This window comes from Apium graveolens, chromosome 5, assembly GCF_009905375.1.
Source record: "Apium graveolens cultivar Ventura chromosome 5, ASM990537v1, whole genome shotgun sequence".
In the NCBI taxonomy this organism is placed as follows: Eukaryota; Viridiplantae; Streptophyta; class Magnoliopsida; order Apiales; family Apiaceae; genus Apium; species Apium graveolens.
This window is the reverse complement of record NC_133651.1, coordinates 242,562,496-242,578,251: the sequence shown is the minus strand read 5'-3', so window position 1 is coordinate 242,578,251 and position 15,756 is coordinate 242,562,496. Positions and strand designations below refer to the sequence as shown.

The 15,756-nt window shown below is 37.7% G+C and overlaps 1 non-coding gene across 1 annotated transcript; it reads right to left on the bottom strand.

Moving 5' to 3' along the window:
- Positions 1-380: 380 nt before the first annotated feature.
- LOC141662748 (small nucleolar RNA R71) lies at positions 381-487 on the bottom strand. Its single transcript, XR_012550844.1, has one exon. It is a non-coding gene; the product is annotated as a small nucleolar RNA R71 (small nucleolar RNA).
- Between the last annotated feature and the right edge of the window lie 15,269 nt (positions 488-15,756).

Here is a 15,756-nt window from a genome sequence, read left to right as displayed (position 1 = left end):
TTGTTCAAGCTGATCCAGCTCTTATGGATTTTTCTCGGCCTAAAATTGATGACATTCAGTCAAGCATCCTTCATCCGGCTATTCAAGCTAACACCTTTGAAATCAAGCCGGGCACTATTCAGATGGTGCAGAATTCTGTTTCTTTTGGAGGAGCGGCAACTGAAGACCCCAACATGCACATAAGGAATTTTGTCGAGATCTGCAGCACTTTTAAGTATAATGGCGTGACTGATGAGGCTATCAAGTTGAGGCTTTTCCCATTCTCACTGAGGGACAAGGCTAAAGACTGGTTATATTCTGAACCAGCTGGGTCCATCACTACGTGGCAAGATCTTGCACAAAAGTTTCTGGTGAAGTTTTATTCGATGGCAAAGACTGCTGCTATGAGGAGTGCTCTTACTCAGTTTGCGCAGCAACCTACAGAATCTATGTGCGAGGCTTGGGAATGCTACAAGGAAATGTTGAGAAAATGTCCACATCATGGAATGCCAGATTGGATAGTGATCACTGGTTTCTATAATGGTTTGGGGGCCCAATCTCGACCCATGCTCGATGCAGCAGCAGGAGGCGCCTTATGGGCTAAAAGCTATACTGAGGCGTATAATCTTATAGAGACGATGGCTGCAAATGAGCATCAAAACCCAACTCAGAGGATGACGTCAGGCAAGGTAGCAGGTATTCTGGAAGTTGATGCAGCCACCGCTATTGCAGCCCAGCTCCAAGCGCTATCAATGAAGGTTGATTCTCTGGCTACGTATGGAGTTAATCAAATAGCTATGGTTTGTGAGCTTTGTGCAGGTTCTCATGCTATGGATCAGTGTTCTCTTGTCAACGAATCTGTTCAGTATGTGAATAATTGTGACGCACTCCAAACCCGGGGTCTAGATTTGGGGGTCACTCGCCAATAAACTAAAATAAAATAATCACAGCGGAATAATAAAATAAATACGACCCCTTTACCTGCACTGGATCGATCACAGGTTATAGTATGGAACAGGCACTACTACAAATCAAGTGTTATTACAAACCATAGTCTAATTAGTTTTACAGATTATTCAAATTATACTACAAACCGCTAGACTATCCAAGCGTCCCAAAACAGTCTACCTGGAAACACACCAACTATTTACAAACACACGACTTCTGGTCAAACTTGGAACTTAAGCTTGCTCTGGCCTAACTGAAAGAATCAAGATAAGAAACAAGTATGAGCGAAAGAAATGCTCAGCAAGTAGTAAATAGCTTATGATTTGGAATAACAACAGTATATCTGATGAACAAAACCAACTACAATAATTGAGCAGTATCAAAACTGATATAAATTTGATAATAAACAACATTTGCAATATATTATGTTTTGGGATTGGAATCCTCGAACGACGGTGTGTTGCCGCCGGTGATCAGCCGCGGAGCAACACCGGTATGCCGAAACATATCCAACTAAACAAAAGGTACCCAAGGCACATATTGGCCTAGCAAGGTGTTATATTCTGTATAACACATAGCTCACACTGGACCGCCGCCACGGCCTCTTACGCAACCATCCAACCCATAAAACCATTTTCCGTCAAAGGAGTCGAATCAAATGACATCCTTAACCACATAACTCCCCATTTCTCATGGTCCGGAGTTTTCTCAACAACCAATGGCGAAATAACCAGAACAATTAGTTATTCGCTAGTCTCAATTCAAAGCTTCACTGTATAGAGTAAGTTATAGCGAAATGTAAAAATATTTAACTATTCTGAACTTAGAATAGTAGAGAAATTAAAAGGATAAATTTAGAGTCAATAACACTTGAATGGCATGTGAACATATAAATATTTGCATAATAAGATTCAAAATAAACGTCACTGGAACAATAAGTGAAGTTAGGGTACTTGCCTGGTATGCTCAATAATCTTTTACTTTAACTCTGTTTCTATCTGCTGGCTACTATCTCCGTCTAACACTTGACTGCGCTCCTTGCTACTTGATTCTATAAACAAAAGGACTATCTTAATTGACAGATCTAAACTTAATCGACGTAACTATACGTCTTGACATCTACCCGATCGTTTATAACTAGCATGGCATTTTAAAATTATAACAGATAGCATGCATATCACGTAACACGTAATCATGACATTTATATAACACGTACTCACATATTTTATGTAACACATAAGTCAAATCATTAAGAGATACATCTCAGTGCGTTCAGAATGAAAATTAGGTCAATATTAGCATTTACCGATCAGATACCGACTTAAACTGATACACAAATCAAATGACATTGCAATACAAAAGAAATTAGGTCTCAAAAGTATTTTTATTAAAAGCGCAATATTTTTCTGAATCTGTACGCGTTCGTTTCGTATTAAACGGACAAACGGTTGATTTATTATGAATTTTTGAACATTTTTCGGAATAAAACGGGTCTCCGAATCATTTAATAATTAAATAATAGGGCTCGAACACTCGAAAATAATTTTGTAAAAATTATCGAGTTTGGAAAATAATTTAAAATAATGTTTTAAAGCTCGAAACTATTTTTCGGAATTTTTAAATCAAAAATAAATAATTAAATCTAATTAAATAATCAATTAAAATTAATTAATAACTAATTAAATTAATTAATCAATTAACATTTAAATTAATTGACTAATTAAATAATTAATTATTCACTAAAATTAATTAATTAAATAATTTGGATTTATTTTTGAATTAAAATAAATTTTCAGAATTAAAATAATGATTTTTAAAATAAAAATAAATTTTCAGAAATTAAAAATAGGATTTTTGAATTATTTGTAAAAAGAAAATCCAGAAACAGCTTTTGGTTTTGAAATAGCAGAAAACAAAATCAAAACCGGGTCAAACATCAAACCCATCGGGTCAAAAAAGAAAAAAAAACCGGGTCAACAAGAACCCTAGGAACAAGCCGGAATTTTTGCAGAATCCGGCGAGTTCCTTGAGTTCCGGCGAACCCCGACTAGCCGTCATATCCTCTCATTCCAGGCCGTTCTTTAGCTAATTCATCCAGAAATTAACTGGGCAACTCACAGTGAGTCACCACCGCAATAGACGAGCTCGAACTCGTCGATTCCGATCAAATCGCCATGGAAGCCGGCGAATACTCAAGGTTTTCCGGCGACTTCAAATCGGACACAATAAATTTAATCAAAAATACCATTAAACTCAGAGAAAGACGATCTATAATTCTGCGTAAACCAATTCAATAAACAAGTAACAATCAAGAAACCCCCAAATTCGGGTATAAACCCTAAATTACGGAATTAATAAATTACCCATCGTTTGAATGATTTGAGGGCATAAACAGAAAGAACATGAAAATCTGAACATTTTGGTTACTCATACTTCAAATTCTGAAATCTGCATCACCCTCAAATTTGGGTTTGATTCTCAGAAATCTTCAAGAACACCAAGAACACATATTCAAGAAATTTTCAGAAATTAAAACCTCAATTTCTATATGATACCGAACCCTATTTTTGAAGTATAATATACCAAATCGACCAGAAAAATATGCTCTTCAACATGGAAGCATCAAATCACATCAACAACATCAAGAACAAAAATTCATCATTTAATTATCAAATAATTCGATTATAAATAATTAAATAAGAAAATTACAGTGATTTCTGGGCAGAAACTGATGACTGATTCAGAAAGAAGATTTCGAGAGCTTCGTTTTGATATGCTGCACGCCCGAATCGGAGTTCGATAACGCCTTCGTTCGTGTGTTTGATTCTCGGGAACGTATTGGTTTTCTCGGGTTTTTCTCTGTATTTACGGTGTTTTTAACTGGTTGCAAATGAATAAACGGAATAAACGAAATAAAAAAATAGGCTATTTATATTTATGGAATATTGGATCGTTCTGGATCGTTTTGGATCATTTTGGATCATTAAATTAGTTGCTTAGCCGCTAAGTAACTGCAATAACGATCCGATTCAATACCAAAATTGGATAATTATCAAAACCGGGCTTTTTATAAAACACCATATATGAACATAACGTAAAAATATCCCGTCTTTCGAGATTACGGGTTTTATTGATTACCGAAATAACTATCGTATCGAAAATATTGCGCCGGGCCGCGCACGGGTCAAACCGTAATCCGGATCGAAAAAGTCAAAACACGGAAAATGTCCGGAATTACCAGATTAGGTTAGGAAGGAGTTTTCGGAAGAGTTTCGGGTTGTAAAAACGCAAAACGGTTGAAGTTTGGAAGATTCCCGGCTTTATAAAATAATTTTATAATTATTCTGAAAATAATTAATAATTCATAAATCATTATAAAATCATATAACACTCCAAAAATTACCAGAAAAATACCACAATTATCTATATTTTATTCTGGACATATAAAAATTCAAATATTCAAATAATGTCACATATAACATTCAGATATCTATTCTACTTTTCAGATAATTCACCAAAAATTTACATAAAATCACATAAACAATTCCAAATAATAATAATAATATTTGAAAATATATGGGATATTACAATCTACCCCCCTTAACAGGATTCTGTCCTCAGAATCAGCCTAGGAAAACAAATGAGGATACTTGGATTGCATTTCGCTTTCCAACTCCCAAGTCGACTCTTCAACCTTGGGATTCCTCCACAAGACTCGCACTAAAGATACAGACTTATTCCTAAGTACTCTTTCTTTCTTATCTAAAATCTGCACTGGTTGCTCTACAAAAGATAAATCTGGTTGGATCTCGATTGGCTCGTATTCTATCACATGGTTCGAATCAGGCAAATAATGCTTCAACATTGACACGTGGAACACGTTGTGAATATGTTGCATGTGAGGGGGTAACGCTAATTCGTAAGCAACCTTTCCTACACGCTTCAAAATCTCAAAAGGGCCAACATAACGCGGACTCAACTTTCCTTTTTTTCCAAATCTTGATAAACCTTTCCAAGGTGAGACCTTTAATAGTACTGCCTCTCCAACTTCAAATTCCATATCTTTTCTGGTAGGATCAGCATATTTGCGTTGACGATCTTGAGCTGCTGTTAATCTTTTCCGAATGAGTTCTATTTTCTCCTTCGTCTGTTGGATCAATTCTGGACCCAAAATCTTTCTTTCACCAACTTCTTCCCAACATATTGGAGATCTGCATCTTCTACCGTACAAAGCTTCATAAGGTGGCATTCCAATACTGGCATGATAGCTGTTGTTGTAGGAGAATTCAACTAATGGCAAATGCTCGTCCCAACTACCTTCAAAATCTAGTGCACATACCCTTAGCATATCTTCAATAGTCTGAATCGTTCTTTCACTTTGACCGTCTGTCTGCGGATGATACGCGGTACTCATGTTCAGCTTCGTTCCGAGACAATCTTGAAAACTTCTCCAAAATCTTGAGTTAAATCGAGGATCTCGGTCTGAAACTATGGATACTGGAACTCCGTGTCTTGTCACAATTTCTTTAAGATATAACCGTACCAATTTATCCATTGAGAATCTCTCGTTGATAGGAAGAAAATGCGCCGACTTCGTCAATCTGTCGATAATAACCCAAATAGCATCATGATTCGCCCTGGTCCTTGGTAATCCAACTACGAAATCCATCGCTATATGCTCCCATTTCCATTCTGGAATGTCCAATGGTTGTATCAGTCCACTGGGCCTTTGATGTTCCGCTTTGACTCGCTGGCAAGTGTAACACTTACTTACCCATTCTGCAATTTCCTTTTTCATGCTTGGCCACCAAAAGTTTTCTCTTAAGTCTCTATACATCTTCGTACTCCCGGGATGAATTGAATATCTAGAGTTGTGAGCGTCTCGAAGAATTTCATCTTTCAGCTCGGCTACATTGGGTATCCATATTCTGGAAGAAAATCTTAATATCCCTTTATCATCCTTTTGACTCCCTATTTCTTCTCCTGTCAAACTGTCTCGTTCATGGCTCATCACTTCTTCCTGACATCTTCTTATTTTCTCTAATAATTCTGGTTGAAAAGACATTGCACACAATACCTCTGTAGATATACTTGGAATATTAACCTCTATTTCCAGCTTCTCAAATTCCCTGATTAATTCCTCAGATGAAGTTATCATGTTTAACCTTTCTTTTCTGCTCAGAGCGTCGGCCACCACATTTGCTTTGCCTGGATGATAGTTAATAGTACAGTCGTAATCCTTGATTAGTTCTAGCCATCTCCTCTGCCTCATGTTCAATTCCTTCTGAGTAAAGATATATTTTAAACTCTTGTGGTCCGTGTAGATCTCGCACTTCTCCCCATAAAGATAATGCCTCCAAATCTTCAATGCAAATACTATGGCTGCCAATTCCAGATCATGCGTTGGATACTTTTCTTCGTGTGGTTTCAATTGTCTTGAAGCGTAGGCTATCACCTTGTCATGCTGCATCAAAACACATCCCAGTCCTTTGTACGATGCGTCACTATAAATTACAAAATTTCCTTGATCATCTGGCAAGACTAGCACTGGAGAAGATACTAATCTATTCTTTAATTCCTGGAAACTTTCTTCGCATTTCTCATCCCATTCAAATTTCTGATTCTTCCTGGTGAGCTTTGTCAATGGCGTAGCTATCTTTGCAAAATCTTGCACAAATCTTCTGTAGTAACCTGCCAATCCCATGAAACTTCTTACTTCCGTTGGTGTTTTTGGCCTCTCCCAGTTGATTATGGCTTCAATCTTTGCTGGATCCACTTCCACTCCTTTATTGCTAATCACGTGCCCAAGAAATCGTACTTCTTTTAACCAAAATTCACACTTGGAAAACTTTGCGTATAACTTCTCTTGTCGCAGTATCTCCAGAACTATCCTCAAATGCTCTACATGCTCCTCTTCTGTTTTGGAATAGATCAAAATGTCGTCTATAAACACGATCACGAATTTATCCAAATACTTCTTAAATACTCGATTCATTAGATCCATGAAAGCTGCTGGTGCGTTGGTTAATCCAAATGCCATCACTAGAAACTCATAATGCCCATATCTGGTTCTAAATGCGGTCTTCGGAATGTCTTCAGGCTTGATCTTTAGCTGATGATATCCGGATCTTAAATCAATCTTAGAAAACCATACAGCGCCTCTCAATTGGTCAAACAAATCATCGATCCTTGGTAACGGATACTTGTTCTTAATGGTTAGCTTATTCAGTTCTCGATAGTCGATACACAATCGCATACTTCCGTCCTTCTTCTTGACAAACAGTACTGGTGCGCCCCATGGGGATACACTGGGTCTTATTACTCCTTTCTCTAAAAGATCTTGCAGCTGAGTTGCCAATTCTTTCATTTCCACTGGTGCCATCCGGTACGGAGCTTTAGAAACTGGTTCTGTTCCGGGTGCTAGATCAATTGCAAACTCAATTTCTCTGTCGGGAGGTAATCCTGGTAGATCGTCTGGAAAGACATCTGAAAATTCGTTGACAATTGGAATTGCTCCTAGTGTTGGAACTTCCTTACTGGTGTCTATCACATGGGCCAAATATGCTTCGCAATTCTGTCGTAATAACTTCTTCACTTGAGCGATCGTTAAGAACTTCTTCTCTTGCTTATTTCCTCGAAATATTACCTTCTTCTTACTATCCAGGGTCTGAAGTCTCACTTTCCTATTCTTACAATCAATCTGAGCGTTATTTTCTGACAACCAATCCATTCCTAAAATAACATCAAATTCTCCCAACTTAAAAGGTATTAAGTCGGCATAGAAATGATGTCCTCCTACCTCAATATTACACTTCGGGCACACTCGGTCGACGGAAACTTGATCCTTATTAGCTAACTCTATCATTAATGCTTGTTCTAACAATTTAACTTCACAATGCAGTTTATCGACAAAACTTTGAGAAATAAATGACCTCGTAGCTCCAGAGTCAAATAAAACTTTAGCATCTATGGAGTTGACTGGAAGCGTACCTGCCACCACGTCTGAACTCTGAACAGCATCCTTCATAGTCATATTGAATGTCCTAGCCTTCGGCTGGTCCTTTGTTGGTGGTCCTTCAATCCTTGGCACATTAGCAGTTGGTTCAATTGTCTGGCAGTCCCTGGCAATATGCCCCATCTTTCCACATTTAAAGCACACTGTCCCTGATCTCTGAGCTGTAGCCTGACTTCGACACTCATTAGCATAGTGTCCCTTCTGATTGCACTTATAACACAACACATTAGCCTTACAAATCCCAAAATGCCTTCTACCACAAAATTTGCACTCTGATGCAGGTGGACGATTGGGTCTCTGTTGATTTGAATTCTGAAAACGGTTGCCTTGTCCTCCATTTCCTGATTGTGGTCTCTTGAATCCCACATTCCTATTACCCTGAAATCCTGGCCTTTTGTTGAAATGGCCCTGAAAATTACTTGACTGCTGACCTCCCTCTGAGGTTTCCATTTTCCTTTTCTTCCCATCATTTCCTTTCTGAGACATATCACTCCTACTCTCAATCACCATTGCCTTCTGAACCATTGCCACATATGAAGTCAACTCAAACATGGCCACTCTGTTCTGAATCCAAAACTTCAATCCCTGTTCAAATCTTCTGGCTTTCTTTTCATCTGTATCAACCTGGTCTGGCACGAACCTTGCTAACTCGGTGAACTTAGCCTCGTACTCAGCCACGGTAAGATCACCCTGGGTCAGATTCAAGAACTTAATCTCCATTTGATTCTTCATATACCTCGGGAAATATTTCTCCAGGAACAACTCTGTGAATCTCTCCCAAGTTATAAACTCACCTCCTTCCAATGCTCGCGTGGATTCCCACCAATAATTCGCCTCACCCTTCAAAAAGTAGCTTGCAAACTTGGTCTTCTGCTCAGTTCCTGCTCCGACTAATTCAAAAGCCTTTTCCATTTCCTTGAGCCATGCATTGGCTTCCACAGGATCAGCACTTCCCTTGAACTCAGGTGGCTTCACTGCTTGAAACTGCTTAAAAGTCACTGCAGGTGGTGCTGCTCGCTGCTGCTGTTGCTGCTGCGTAAGATGTAACATCTGCTGCTGCATCAGTCCCAACATCTGGATAATCGCTGGATCTGTACGGCTCTCGGTACTACCCTCTCCTGAATTATTCCTTCTCTTTGGTGCCATTATTCTGGTAAGAAACAAGCAATATATATAATAATCTGTCAAGCATTGTGTCAAATATGTAGCAATTCCTTAGCATATTAAAGTTCGCAAACACTATCTCTTCTCAAAATATCATAAACTTGCTACCATATTAACACAAGCGACATGATTATCACATAATCCTGCTTATTATCTCGAGAATAATAACATAAAGAAAATTTACTCCGAATTATCCAAACCTTATAAATCCTTACTTAAAATCTCAACTAAACCAACAAAATAACAGGGCAATGACACAAGGCCTAAAGCTAAACGCAAAACAGGAAACCTAACAACTTAACTATAACCCAACCCAACATCCTAAATTTAATCCTATAAAAGCTAAACTACACGCGCCTATCTTATGTGATCTTCCTATGACTCATCTATGACAATCCTACGCCTGTTTCAGTGACTATAACTTGTAGCTCTGATACCAACCTGTGACGCACTCCAAACCCGGGGTCTAGATTTGGGGGTCACTCGCCAATAAACTAAAATAAAATAATCACAGCGGAATAATAAAATAAATACGACCCCTTTACCTGCACTGGATCGATCACAGGTTATAGTATGGAACAGGCACTACTACAAATCAAGTGTTATTACAAACCATAGTCTAATTAGTTTTACAGATTATTCAAATTATACTACAAACCGCTAGACTATCCAAGCGTCCCAAAACAGTCTACCTGGAAACACACCAACTATTTACAAACACACGACTTCTGGTCAAACTTGGAACTTAAGCTTGCTCTGGCCTAACTGAAAGAATCAAGATAAGAAACAAGTATGAGCGAAAGAAATGCTCAGCAAGTAGTAAATAGCTTATGATTTGGAATAACAACAGTATATCTGATGAACAAAACCAACTACAATAATTGAGCAGTATCAAAACTGATATAAATTTGATAATAAACAACATTTGCAATATATTATGTTTTGGGATTGGAATCCTCGAACGACGGTGTGTTGCCGCCGGTGATCAGCCGCGGAGCAACACCGGTATGCCGAAACATATCCAACTAAACAAAAGGTACCCAAGGCACATATTGGCCTAGCAAGGTGTTATATTCTGTATAACACATAGCTCACACTGGACCGCCGCCACGGCCTCTTACGCAACCATCCAACCCATAAAACCATTTTCCGTCAAAGGAGTCGAATCAAATGACATCCTTAACCACATAACTCCCCATTTCTCATGGTCCGGAGTTTTCTCAACAACCAATGGCGAAATAACCAGAACAATTAGTTATTCGCTAGTCTCAATTCAAAGCTTCACTGTATAGAGTAAGTTATAGCGAAATGTAAAAATATTTAACTATTCTGAACTTAGAATAGTAGAGAAATTAAAAGGATAAATTTAGAGTCAATAACACTTGAATGGCATGTGAACATATAAATATTTGCATAATAAGATTCAAAATAAACGTCACTGGAACAATAAGTGAAGTTAGGGTACTTGCCTGGTATGCTCAATAATCTTTTACTTTAACTCTGTTTCTATCTGCTGGCTACTATCTCCGTCTAACACTTGACTGCGCTCCTTGCTACTTGATTCTATAAACAAAAGGACTATCTTAATTGACAGATCTAAACTTAATCGACGTAACTATACGTCTTGACATCTACCCGATCGTTTATAACTAGCATGGCATTTTAAAATTATAACAGATAGCATGCATATCACGTAACACGTAATCATGACATTTATATAACACGTACTCACATATTTTATGTAACACATAAGTCAAATCATTAAGAGATACATCTCAGTGCGTTCAGAATGAAAATTAGGTCAATATTAGCATTTACCGATCAGATACCGACTTAAACTGATACACAAATCAAATGACATTGCAATACAAAAGAAATTAGGTCTCAAAAGTATTTTTATTAAAAGCGCAATATTTTTCTGAATCTGTACGCGTTCGTTTCGTATTAAACGGACAAACGGTTGATTTATTATGAATTTTTGAACATTTTTCGGAATAAAACGGGTCTCCGAATCATTTAATAATTAAATAATAGGGCTCGAACACTCGAAAATAATTTTGTAAAAATTATCGAGTTTGGAAAATAATTTAAAATAATGTTTTAAAGCTCGAAACTATTTTTCGGAATTTTTAAATCAAAAATAAATAATTAAATCTAATTAAATAATCAATTAAAATTAATTAATAACTAATTAAATTAATTAATCAATTAACATTTAAATTAATTGACTAATTAAATAATTAATTATTCACTAAAATTAATTAATTAAATAATTTGGATTTATTTTTGAATTAAAATAAATTTTCAGAATTAAAATAATGATTTTTAAAATAAAAATAAATTTTCAGAAATTAAAAATAGGATTTTTGAATTATTTGTAAAAAGAAAATCCAGAAACAGCTTTTGGTTTTGAAATAGCAGAAAACAAAATCAAAACCGGGTCAAACATCAAACCCATCGGGTCAAAAAAGAAAAAAAAACCGGGTCAACAAGAACCCTAGGAACAAGCCGGAATTTTTGCAGAATCCGGCGAGTTCCTTGAGTTCCGGCGAACCCCGACTAGCCGTCATATCCTCTCATTCCAGGCCGTTCTTTAGCTAATTCATCCAGAAATTAACTGGGCAACTCACAGTGAGTCACCACCGCAATAGACGAGCTCGAACTCGTCGATTCCGATCAAATCGCCATGGAAGCCGGCGAATACTCAAGGTTTTCCGGCGACTTCAAATCGGACACAATAAATTTAATCAAAAATACCATTAAACTCAGAGAAAGACGATCTATAATTCTGCGTAAACCAATTCAATAAACAAGTAACAATCAAGAAACCCCCAAATTCGGGTATAAACCCTAAATTACGGAATTAATAAATTACCCATCGTTTGAATGATTTGAGGGCATAAACAGAAAGAACATGAAAATCTGAACATTTTGGTTACTCATACTTCAAATTCTGAAATCTGCATCACCCTCAAATTTGGGTTTGATTCTCAGAAATCTTCAAGAACACCAAGAACACATATTCAAGAAATTTTCAGAAATTAAAACCTCAATTTCTATATGATACCGAACCCTATTTTTGAAGTATAATATACCAAATCGACCAGAAAAATATGCTCTTCAACATGGAAGCATCAAATCACATCAACAACATCAAGAACAAAAATTCATCATTTAATTATCAAATAATTCGATTATAAATAATTAAATAAGAAAATTACAGTGATTTCTGGGCAGAAACTGATGACTGATTCAGAAAGAAGATTTCGAGAGCTTCGTTTTGATATGCTGCACGCCCGAATCGGAGTTCGATAACGCCTTCGTTCGTGTGTTTGATTCTCGGGAACGTATTGGTTTTCTCGGGTTTTTCTCTGTATTTACGGTGTTTTTAACTGGTTGCAAATGAATAAACGGAATAAACGAAATAAAAAAATAGGCTATTTATATTTATGGAATATTGGATCGTTCTGGATCGTTTTGGATCATTTTGGATCATTAAATTAGTTGCTTAGCCGCTAAGTAACTGCAATAACGATCCGATTCAATACCAAAATTGGATAATTATCAAAACCGGGCTTTTTATAAAACACCATATATGAACATAACGTAAAAATATCCCGTCTTTCGAGATTACGGGTTTTATTGATTACCGAAATAACTATCGTATCGAAAATATTGCGCCGGGCCGCGCACGGGTCAAACCGTAATCCGGATCGAAAAAGTCAAAACACGGAAAATGTCCGGAATTACCAGATTAGGTTAGGAAGGAGTTTTCGGAAGAGTTTCGGGTTGTAAAAACGCAAAACGGTTGAAGTTTGGAAGATTCCCGGCTTTATAAAATAATTTTATAATTATTCTGAAAATAATTAATAATTCATAAATCATTATAAAATCATATAACACTCCAAAAATTACCAGAAAAATACCACAATTATCTATATTTTATTCTGGACATATAAAAATTCAAATATTCAAATAATGTCACATATAACATTCAGATATCTATTCTACTTTTCAGATAATTCACCAAAAATTTACATAAAATCACATAAACAATTCCAAATAATAATAATAATATTTGAAAATATATGGGATATTACAATAATTATCAGCGACAACAGCAGCCTGTGCCAGCGACCTATCATCCTAACAACAGAAATCATCCAAATTTCAGCTGGGGGAATAATCAGAATGCTATTCAGCCACCATATCAGCAAGGAGTGAGTAAACAGTTTAACCCACCTGGATTCCAGCAACCACAGCAGTATGCTACAAGGCAATCATATCCTCAACAGGGAAGTACAGCTGCACCTACTAGTGCTGATTTTGAGGAACTTAAGCTGTTGTGCAAGAGTCAGGCGGTTTCTATCAAGACCTTGGAAAATCAAAACGGTCAATTAGCCAATGCAGTGCTCAATCGTCAACCTGGCACTCTTCCCAGTGACACGGAAGTACCAGGCAGGAAGGAAGCTAAAGAGCAAGTCAAGGCTATTACCTTAAGGTCTGGAAAAGTAGCTGATTCTGAAAAGGCAAAAGAAGTAGAAGCTGAAATTAGAGATGAAGAATCTAAGCAAAAGGAGAAAGCGGCGGAACCAAGGAAGACTAATGTTGAACACACTCTGCCTGAGGCTAATACAGGGGAGAAACAACTCTATCCTCCACCACCTTTTCCTAAGAGATTGCAGCAACAAAAGCTGGATAGACAGTTCGGAAAGTTTCTGGAGGTGTTCAAGAAACTTCACATCAATATACCTTTCGCTGAGGCTCTTGAACAAATGCCTAGTTATGCGAAGTTTATGAAGACTATTCTTTCAAGGAAGGTGAAACTGGATGACCTTGAAACCTTTGCTCTCACGGAAGAATGCAGCGCTGTTCTGCAGCAAAAGTTACCACCAAAACTGGAAGATCCAGGAAGCTTCACCATTCCTTGCACCATTGGCAATCTGACTTTTGACAAGTGCCTTTGTGATTTGGGAGCAAGCATTAATCTGATGCCATTGTCGATCTTTAAAAAGTTGGATCTGCCTGATCCAAAACCCACATACATGTCGCTACAATTGGCTGACCATTCCATTACTTACCCAAGGGGCATAGTTGAGGATGTGCTCGTCAAGGTGGATAAGCTCTTCTTTCCAGCAGATTTTGTTATTCTGGATTTTGAGGAAGATAAGAAGATTCCCATAATCTTGGGAAGGCCTTTCTTGGCTACGGGCCGTACCTTGATAGATGTACAAAAAGGTGAACTTACTATGCGGGTCCAAGATCAGGATGTGACCTTCAACGTATTCAAGGTAATGAAATTCCCTACAGAAGATGAGGAGTGCTTAAAATTGGATGTGATTGATTCTGCGGTTACTTCGGAACTCGATCACATGCTAATGTCTGATGCATTGGAAAAGGCCTTAGTGGGGGATTTTGACAGCAATGATGAAGATAGCAACGAGCAATTACAATATCTGAACGCTTCTCCCTGGAAGCGAAAGCTGGACATACCATTTGAATCTCTTGGTACTTCTGACCTTAAGAACACTGAAGGGAAGCTCAAACCATCAATAGAGGAAGCACCTACCTTGGAGCTCAAGCCATTACCTGAGCACTTGAGGTATGCTTTTTTAGGTGATTCATTTATGTTACCTGTTATTATTTCATCTGACCTTTCAGGTAGTGAGGAAGACAAGCTCTTAAGGATTTTGAGAGAATTCAAATCGGCTATAGGATGGACCATAGCAGACATCAAGGGGATAAGTCCTTCATATTGTATGCATAAAATTCTGCTAAAGGAAGGTAGTAAGCCATCTGTGGAACAGCAGCGAAGACTGAATCCCATCATGAAGGAAGTGGTGAAGAAATAATTCTGAAATGGCTGGATGCAGGCATCATTTATCCTATTTCTGACAGCTCGTGGGTGAGCCCCGTACAATGTGTACCTAAGAAAGGAGGTATCACTGTGGTCGCAAATGAAAAGAATGAGCTCATCCCTACTCGAACAGTTATAGGATGGAGAGTATGCATGGATTATAGAAAATTGAACAAAGCCACAAGGAAGGATCACTTCCCTCTTCCATTTATTGATCAGATGCTTGACAGATTGGCGAGTCATGAGTATTTTTGTCTTCTGGATGGTTATTCCGGGTATAATCAGATTTGTATTGCACCAGAGGATCAGGAAAAGACTACCTTCACTTGTCCATTTGGCACGTTTGCTTTTCGCAGAGTTTCGTTTGGGTTATGTGGCGCCCCGGCCACCTTTCAGAGATGTATGATGGCTATATTCTCTGACATGATTGGAAATAACGTCGAAGTGTTCATGGATGACTTCTCCGTCTTTGGACACTCATATGATGAATGTTTGCATAATCTGCGCGCCGTACTCAAAAGATGCGTGGAAACTAATTTAGTGCTCAATTGGGAGAAGTGTCATTTTATGGTGCGTGAAGGCATTATCCTTGGACATAAGGTCTCTAGCAAGGGTCTGGAGGTGGACAAGGCCAAGGTGGGAGTCATTGAAAATCTTCCTCCACCTAATTCTGTGAAAGGAATCCGTAGTTTTCTTGGTCATGCGGGTTTTTATCGGCGATTCATCAAGGACTTTTCAAAGATATCTAAGCCGTTGTGCAATTTGCTTGAGAAAGATGTACCTTTCAAATTTG